A 9,714-nucleotide genomic window follows, 5' to 3' on the forward strand; every position below is an offset into this window, starting at 1 on the left:
TTGTCATAAGTTATTTTATTACAATAAAATCATAATATTGCTAGGTGAAAATTAAAACATCGTGAGAATAAAGTGACAAAGTAAAAAGATTTAAGAAGTAGCCGATCTTAATGTCCACTTTAACAAATGCAGTTTTCCCCCCAATTATAATTCTCATTTTAGATTAATTCTATCAAACCTTTCGTCTTTTCAAAACATTTTTTTCTGTCTTATTCTATTCCAATTTCCATTACGATTATTTTATACTTATGATAACATAAATATTATTATGGCTAAAATACTCAGCCGTAGGAGAAGATTTTACTTCCATTCTGGATGGCAAATGGGAATGATTGTAGGTTAATTTAAACTTTCTTACTCATTTTGCTCCATCAACCCTGTATTGAAGCAGTGGATTACAAATCTCCAAGCTGTGACAACGTTTCCAAAAAGAAAGATAGATTGACGTTTTAGTATCTGTTACTAAATAAAACAAAATCACAACAATACTGATATGGACTCTTTAGTAGTGGTGGAAATATAAAAAGCCTTTTTCCCTTCCAGATATTTTACAACTTTGTTTGGTTTTATGCATCAGATCTTTATTTTATTTTAGAAAGTAGTCCTATTATGTTCCAACGCAATGTGGTACATCATTTTGAAAAGGAAGGACAGATGATACAAGCACTGATCTGCATTTGTAATTAACCTCATTGACCCAATGTTTGAAAAACCACCTGTAGCTTTGGTCACATTAAAAACTTTTGAGGTTTGTTCCTGTCAGATTTGCACATATAGAGACTGAGATATATGCTGTTCCTTTTAACAAAATACCTCACTCTTAATCAGACTAAATTGAACCTGTCTGTAATTATTGATTTTATAGGTTTGAACAGATTCTCAGTATTAAAACAGAGCTGGCCTTCCTAATTAGCTTAAACAATCTATTCTTGTCAGCTGTTATCAAGTTGCTGCTCAACAATGCAGCCACAGAGTCCCCCCCCATGCACTTCAAAGGTCGCGTCGAGGACTAAGGCCACATGGGTCATGCGCGTTAAACACTGCGCCACCTGCACGTCCACTCCAGTCCAGTTTATGCAGGTAGCTTCACTGCTGGAAGGAAAAGTGTCCAGTATCAAGTGTTATATAACCTCTAACCTGTTTTTTTTTTTAATCCAGGATTGTCCTCTATTTAGCTCCATCCAACTTATCATACATTATAACCACCTTCTCTGTTAATGCAGAAAAGCGTCCCTGCCACATTATGCCTCCATTTCCATGTTTCATTCAGGGGCTGGGGTTCAGAGTGGTGTGTAAGATTTGCTCTCATATTTTACCAAAACAGGACAAAAGGTTAACCCTCTTCTTTCGTTCTTGTTTAGGGATAAACACGTTAAGGGAGCTGGAATCAGTTACACACAACCCCTATCAAGATATTTTAGTAAAAATTGCAGAAAGCATATATATTTTCTCAGCATCTCCATGAGCAGCACTTTGAGATGCTTTATTATTATTAATATCAGCAAATCATAATGACTTTTATGGTTGTTGCTTTTATTGATGAAATCATAGTTTTTACAAACAAAAAAAAATGCTGAATTGCATTGACTTCAGCTTTTGCCAAATTATATAAAAATTTAATAAATCACGGTGAACCATAGAGCAATACAATTTCTATGAAATACTTTATGAAGATTGCTGAGTTAAAAGAATAAGTCTTTCATGCGCTGGATATAAAATAGGTGTTTAAGGTGTAGAAAAGGCATCTGCTGGATGGAGCACATCTGGGCAGCAGATGTGTCTGACATAAGAGAAAAGGTTGTTCATCTGGGCTCTGGATGACGTACTGCGGGGAGTTAACACGTGGAACGGGTAATGATCCGTCTTCACTTCTGAGCTTGATGCAAGGCATCAACCCGCTTATGCTGCGAGTGATCACAAATAATTTTTTTTTTCTTAACTGCCTTCAATTAAATCTGTAAATACCAGTCACAAAGGAATCTGGATGGAAAACAAAGAAGTGGCTGAGTTTTAAGCACTCTTGCTCTTTAAATCACACCTGTTGAGAAAACTGCAGCCATATTTGTTTAGTTTAAACAGTTTATTGCTTATAATTGTAAATTTCTTTATATTTTCTTTATTATAAGTATGGTATTTTTGGTCTCCCTGTAGCCCTGATATGACATATCGTTTTCAATCATCAAATACCATGTACATCATTTAGAATATTTTTTTCCAGAAACATTAAAATCTCAGCTTTTGAATATAAAGGTATCAGTAGAGAAATGAGGTGTTATTCCTTGTTCTTTGTTGCCTGAATTAAATCCTAGATTGCCAAATACTCAACAGGCGATGGCTAAGCTGAGTAGCTAGGGTTCCTGGATTAATGGCACCTTTATTCAAGATGAAAACCAATTTGTAGCAATGCTTCTTTGTGAAATCTCTTCTTCAGTTGAGAAGACATTTACAAAATAAATATAACAACCATTTAATTGTTTTTCCATTAGGTGCACAGCAGAATCAATGTGTTAAATTTCCTGTGTTTTTATATGAGAGTTAGTTCCTCCAAAGAGTTGATGTCAACCCACAGTGTTAAATTCAAGCATCTCTGTTAAGGGTTGTTTAAAATAAACAATGAACAAACTTTCTCCAAGACTGCCAGCCCATCTCTGAACTCTTATTTCTTAAAGCATATGAGCTAAGAAAAATATCAGCATAGGAGGCAGAAGATTGTGCTGCAACTTGAAGTTTGCCTGTTTGAATCGCAGCTCAGTCTTTGTGTCCCCGCCTTGGTTTAGTGTTGAGAGTTTTCAGAGGGCCAGCTTTGCTTCTGACAGCATGCCCCAGAGAAGTTGTGATACTCAGCTATATTTGTCCTTAAACATTGATAAGTGGGAACACCAGTGTGCGTGATGTTAACTTTTTACACTATATACTAATTTAAAGGCACACTATGCAACATTTTTCAGTTAATTAATGTGTTCCATATCGTTTTGGATGATTAAATGAGTCATTTCAGGTTGAACAAAGGTTTTCTCGGCCGCCCTGGTGGTCTGTGGGGGAAATACCGCACTTGCAATTGCAGGAGCACCGACCCGCACCCACAGGCTCAGAAGTCTCGCGAGAGTCAGTCTTGCTTTACGGCGAGAACTGCTACACACCCCCCAGTTAAAAGCATTCTCGTTGCTAGCACAGTGGCGATCTTTGTGCAGTTATGCTACGTTCACGCAGCAAAAGCATCAAAATCGCGTCTGCTGCTTCATTTTTGCTGCTTGTACCAGTTAGTTCTGACGCGCGGCTGAAGCAGCTTTGCTGCTCTGGCTGCGCGGTGCAAAAGTGTGTCTGACGCGCGTTGGGCGGAGCTACTCTATCCTTTCTCTGCCTTGCAGCTATATTTGCTGTGATCAGTGGGAATAAAGTAGTTTTAATATGTTTTTAAGTGAGAAAATATACCTGAAAACGTAATCAGTGCCGTCATTTCATTCAGATTATTATCCTGCCTTCAATATTTTTTCTGTCGGAGCCGCTCAGACCCCCACATACCAGCGGTGCGCCGACAGTCGGAATCCCTTCATCAGCAGCCTCTGGCCGGGTCGCCTCCTCGCGGTTCACCGCGGCAGCTGGTAGGTGTTTTTCATCTAAATAATCCAAACTGCATATTCTGCCGGCAGATTTCTGCATTTTAAGTTAATTTAGGCGTCAATAAACTGTTTAAGAGGAGTGATCATCAGCGCTGTGTCTCTCTCCCTGCGTCAGATGATTAAACGCGCCCGACGCACTGCTTCAGCTGCTCAGACGCGCTGCGCCTGCTGCTCAAAACGCGCCGCGGGACCTTTTGCTGCGCCTTGACGCGCGTCAACTATTGACTTTGCATGTAAACTCGCTGCTGTCGCGCCAGCTGCGGTGTGAACGCAAATAGGCACGCAGTCACACATTCGCACCCATACAGTCACATCCATATAAAATTATACCCAGGAATGGACACTACATGGACATTCAGTTGCACTCTCCAAAGAAACAAACTCCCAGGTCCAGGAGGCTATACCCCAGAGGGGCAAATAGCCCGCGTCCCCTTGGACTGACCTCCTTCATTCCTGGTTAGCGAAGAGTCAAATGCCTAAGCTACAAGCTGAGGCCAGGCCCATGGACCACCCTAACCCCAACAAACTGACCCAGTCCCCTTCTAGAGTTGGAGCCAACAAAATCTGAATCAGCCAACCAACCAGAGCAGCCCCAGGACAAAATAGGTCCTGCACCCCAACCCCCACAATTGCCTAAGCTCTCTCTGCTTTTTCTCTTAGTATCTTCACGTGGTCTGTTCCTGTTTGGCTGTGACACCATCCTGGAGAGAAATATCGGCTGTGCTGCTGCCATCAACACCTTTGTTTATAGATATTGGAGCTTGGGCTGTTTATTTAGGTGTAGTCCTGTTTCTCTGACCTTGACTAACTGGATGTGCTCTCCTCTGACATTGGAGGTGGCTCAGAGCTTGCCTGCCTGGCTGTGTGTTTCCTTGATGGGGCGGCCTATGGAGCTGATTAACAGTTACTTTTTGTATCTCTGCTTCTTTCTGTATCTCTGCTTCTGTCTCATTGAACCCCAGTCAGCCTCGGCAGATGGCCGCTCACACTGAGCCTGGATCTGCTGGAGGACTCTTCCTGTTAAAAGGGAGTTTTTCCCCTCCACTGTCGCTACAAGCATGCTTGGTGTGAGGGATTGCCTTCAAGTCAATGAGTTGATGCAATCAGCTGTTTTTCCTTAGATATAACACTCTGAATCAATCTGACTGTATGATCTAGTTGAATTGTCTCTGTAAAGTGCCTTGAGGTGACATGTGTTGTGAATTGGTGCGATATAAATAAACTGAATTGTATATGACACTTAATTACCATTACCTGAGACGTTTCTCCCTTCCTCTGGTTGCTGTTCACACTCCCACTTCAACCGTCAGGCAAATCTACTATCCGTCCACTTGCACAAGCATCATTTATATGCATTCTCAGCCACAGTTCCCACAATGTCCTCTGATGCTTGCAAACTGGAAACTTCATATATTTAAGTTCATTTGTCAACCTGTCTTCACTCTTTCATGTAAAGGATGAAAAAAATGGTTTCACCCAGCTTAAGAAAACACAGAGCCTTAGAAGTTCTTGAGTTATAAGTCAACAGCCAGCTGTGAAGACCTCTGACCCGTCATATTTAGTAAATAAACTGCAGCATGTCAAAATCTGCAGAGTTAATAAGTGGGATACTCTAAGCCTCTGTTTGGGTACACTCCTTTTTTTTTCTTCTTTTTTTTTTTTTGCAATATTCTCACCTCTTTGGATAATCCATTAACAAATACGATATCTGCCAACCAGTTTTTATTCAGAAGATAATCAGCTGTATTGCATCTTCAAAACCCTGATTATTTTTTTTTTTGAGGCAAAATAAATCTATTCTCTTAATTTGAGCTTTAAAGACTAACCATTCAACATGATCGAGTCAGATAAAAGCAATGATTAAACATCAATCTGGATTACATCAAGTTAGCCCCTCAAGAAAAATATTAAAAATTTTTAATTTGTTGTTTACTTATTAAAACAATTTAGGACCAGCTGTTTGTTGTTTTATAAATTTACAACAAATACGATAGAAGTAGTGTATGGAAATAAAAAAAAGGTATTTTAAATATCTTATGTCAAAGTTTTAAAAAGCTATCTCGAAAATTTGTGGTAAAGTAGAAAATAAATCAAAAGCTTTCAATTTCCATATTTATAAAAGAACAATGGTGATGGAGGTAGGGCTACTGGACAAACTTTGTGGATTATTTAAACCAAAACAAAAGAAACTTGTCTGGTGATATGCTTCTCTCTCATTAAGAAGTTATTATAAAGATACTATGGATTCATACAAAAAGTAGAAAACTGAAAATGTACTTAAAATATTCTTGCAGAAAGAATATTAATCATATCTAATTCAGTTTACTAACATAACACCATTTTACAACACATGGCATCTCAAGCTATTGAGTCAATTCAATCAAATCATAAAGACAGATTTGTTAAAAGGTTTTTTATCTAAGGAAGTCCAGCAGATAGCATAATGTCATTGAATTTGCACAGTTCACTCCTCCTGGATGAGCATATATGGACAGTTACATGCATTAATATTCAACTTACATCTTGGTTACTGCACTGTACAGGTCTATAACAAATGCCATCTCTATAATGCTACTGTCATGTAAAAAGTCTGGGACAAATATATGGCAAATTTGGACACATGCATAACACAGTAAATAACACACAGATTGACTCAAGCCTTTTGGTAAAATAAGAGTATTTCTGTTAAGGAAAAAATTAAAACATTCTTTTGTTTACTCTGACTAAAGATGACTTAACTCGCACATTCTGTATTACATCAGGTTCTTGTGGTGAAAAAGTAACTTCTGCATTTTAGGAAGTTTGTCCTGTTCAAACCTCTGGCATTTATTTTGACACCTTTAGAAAGAGAACTGCAGCAATTTTTGAGACGTGTCTAGTTGCTCAAGCAAGTCCACCCTAAAATTAGATTATATGATGTTTTAAGAAGTTTTCAAAAACCCTAAAATTTCATCATAGTAATCAATAGTATTTTTTTTTTTTTATTGAACGCATGGAAGGAAGATGAAAAATCTGACACTGGACTAAGTTTAATATTTGGAAAAAAGACAGAGAAGGAAAAACAGCATTGCTGAAAAAAATACCAATACTAACCATAAAGCATGGAGCCAGGAGCATCATGGTATGGGTGTGCTTTGCAACACAAGAGCAGAACAAGTCTCCACCAAAGGAAGTTTGAAGAAAATGCTACATTAAAGAAAAGAATAATCTTTTCTTTAAATGTGAGTTGGGCATATTAGTTTTCTTCTTTTCTGGGCTATCTTTATTGATGTTTCTTATATGTACTTATAGTGTGTTATTTGTGTTTTTTGGCACCCCCCCCCCCCCCCCCCCCCAAAAAAAAAAACAAAAAACAAACTCAAATAATTCCCAACTCAAATCTGCAGACAATCTAAAAAAAGACCAAGAAAACAGATAAAAACACAGATAAAGAAGAGCTGAACCCTGCAACATGACAATGGACCAAAAACGCTGCGGTTTCAATTTAAAAAAACTGGTTGAGAATTAAAAACTGAAAGTCCTGGGCTTAGTTAAACTCCACATCCTGATCTTAAGGACAGCGTGTGGGTCTGATTTGTAAAGAGCTTTCGAGTGGGACAAACTTAGATCGCCGTCAGAGAATGGTTTATGGGTACAAAGAGCATCTCACTGTTATTTTAACCAGAGTTGGAAGACCAGGTGTTAGGGGTAGGGTGTCTTAACCTTTTCCTATTTTTAAAAATTCCCTTTTGTCTTTTGCTAAAAGTGTAACAAGATTATTTACGTTAACTGTGTCCAAATAATTTAATTTCCCCAAAATAAATAAAAATGATTAAAGACTGATGTTTGAAAATTGTTGTTTGAAGAAATAATTTGAAGTGAATAGATAGTAATTTTAATTATCTTAGAAGAGCAAATCTATCTGTGCAGACATTTTATTTCATTGTATTTTCTGTGATCAATACTAAAAATGTAAGGACACTCAAGGGTTTTTTGCTTTATGTCAGTAGTTGTCTAAAGCAGGTTTTCCTAGGGGAGGAAAAAGGATGTGGTCTGATGTGTATTGTTAAACTGTGGAGCCAATCAGGCTAGTCATGTACTTCTGGTTAAGATTTTTTATTTTATTTTTTTGAAATGATTGACATTCATCTTTTTGTTCTCTGACTTCTGTTTCTGACTTTCTTTCATTGGGGTTGAGAAGACCACTAAAAAGTGTTTGTTCTGTTTTGAAGTACTGATTGGGTCGGGTTGTTCCAGCAGCTCAGTTTTCTGAGTAATCTTAATTCACTCTAAACCTGCTCTACATCCAACATTTGAACTTCTACGTAAATCAAACTAAGCTTTGAACTCCCGGTGTCCTCTTTTTTTTTTTATTGCTTCACCACATTTTGACTGAATGTTTTAAATTAAAGAAGAAACCTTATCAGAAACATCTTGTAGTGATTTTGTGTGTGTGTGTATATATATATTTGAGTTATATTTTTTAAATATCTTACAGCCCATTTTTCTGATGTTTTTATGACGTAAAGCACTTTCAATTGTCATGCTGCTTAAATGTGTTATACAAATAATAATAAAAATACTAACTTATTTTCTACTACTTGCTAATGCACACTAAGATAATTTGACATCTTTCCTCCTCAAAATTTCTACAAAACACCAAAAGCCGAAGGGCTATTGTGACTTTTTGTTCGGCACCCTGAAAAATTTCAAATTATTGTTGAATAAAGTAAATAGTGCAAAGCATTTCTTAGAACTTTAAGGGCCTAAAATATTTAAGAGATAAAAAAAAATAAGATATCAAAAATGGTTTCCAAACAGTTAAAATCTGAAAAGGCTTTTTTTCCCCCAGGCTAAGCTTATGGTTAAACACTTAATTAAATAAAAGCCACATCCATCCATTTTTCGACACGCTTAATCCCAAGTTGGGTTGCGAGAGGCGGAGTACATCCTGGACAGGTTGCCAGTCCATCGCAGTGCAACACAGAGACAAACAAGTCAAACAACCATTCACACACACACTCACACCTATGGAGGAAGAGAAGTTAACCTAAAATTCATGTTTTAGGACTGTGGGAGGAAGCCAGAGTACCCGGAGAAAACCCATGCATGCTCAGGGAAAAAAGCAAACTCCATGCAGAAAGACACCGGGCCAGGAATCAAACCCGCGACCTTCTTGCTGTAATGCAGCCGTGCTAACCACTGCGCACTGAGCAGCCATAAAAGCTACATTAAAAAAAAACTAACTTTAACTAGCTGTAGTGAAAATCCATGAAGCTTTAAGCCAAAGCCATTTGTCAGGAAGGTTTCCACGTACAGGTGACCACACTTTATTTTCCCCAATTAGTAAAAAAAGGCCAAGTCGAGCTGTAATGATTACGTAATGATGACAGCAGCAGGCAGCTGCCCTTGTCAACACATTCAGAGGGGTTAACCCCTGACCTAAACAACATTCAGACATCCAGATGTGATGAATTTTCTGCAAAGACAATAGTCTCAGCCAACGTTCCTGCTGCCTATTAGGTGGCTTTTCTAGATCCCCATGCACAGCAACCCCACAAAGTCCTCATTGATGACCTAATGTTGCCATCGCATGACGCAGTTTCTGCAGGATGAAAGGGCTTTGTTGCCACGTGGTAGCAATAAGTGAAATAAATAGGAGTACGTCATCGGCATCGAGGCTTTATTGAAGCAATTAATGTCCACATCACCAAGAGAATCTGATGAATGCAGTTTGTTATTAGCAAACCATATGGTGACGGGTGGCATTTTAAATGGTTTTCAATAAGTGTTTGAGGATGAAATAATTCCAGCTCAAGCAGCAATACCCTGATGCTCTCAGCATGATATTTCCTGACCTTGTTAAGTAAATGAAGCTTACATATACTTGCTAAAGTCCAAACAATGCAAAAAATGAGAATTTAAGTGACTTGTTTAAAGACATTTCAGGAGGTGCTGGTCTGAGAATTTCACAGACAACCATCTGAGCTGGGGCTGAGTGAATGCTGGTGTCAGAGTTCAGAGGAGATTGGACCAGCTGGTTTGAGACAACAGAGAGCCAAGGGTAACTCATACCACCATCTCTAAAGGCATACCATGTTGAGACTTGAAGGAG

This window comes from Cyprinodon tularosa, unplaced genomic scaffold, assembly GCF_016077235.1.
Source record: "Cyprinodon tularosa strain WSP-4 unplaced genomic scaffold, ASM1607723v1 ctg512, whole genome shotgun sequence".
NCBI lineage: Eukaryota > Metazoa > Chordata > Actinopteri > Cyprinodontiformes > Cyprinodontidae > Cyprinodon > Cyprinodon tularosa.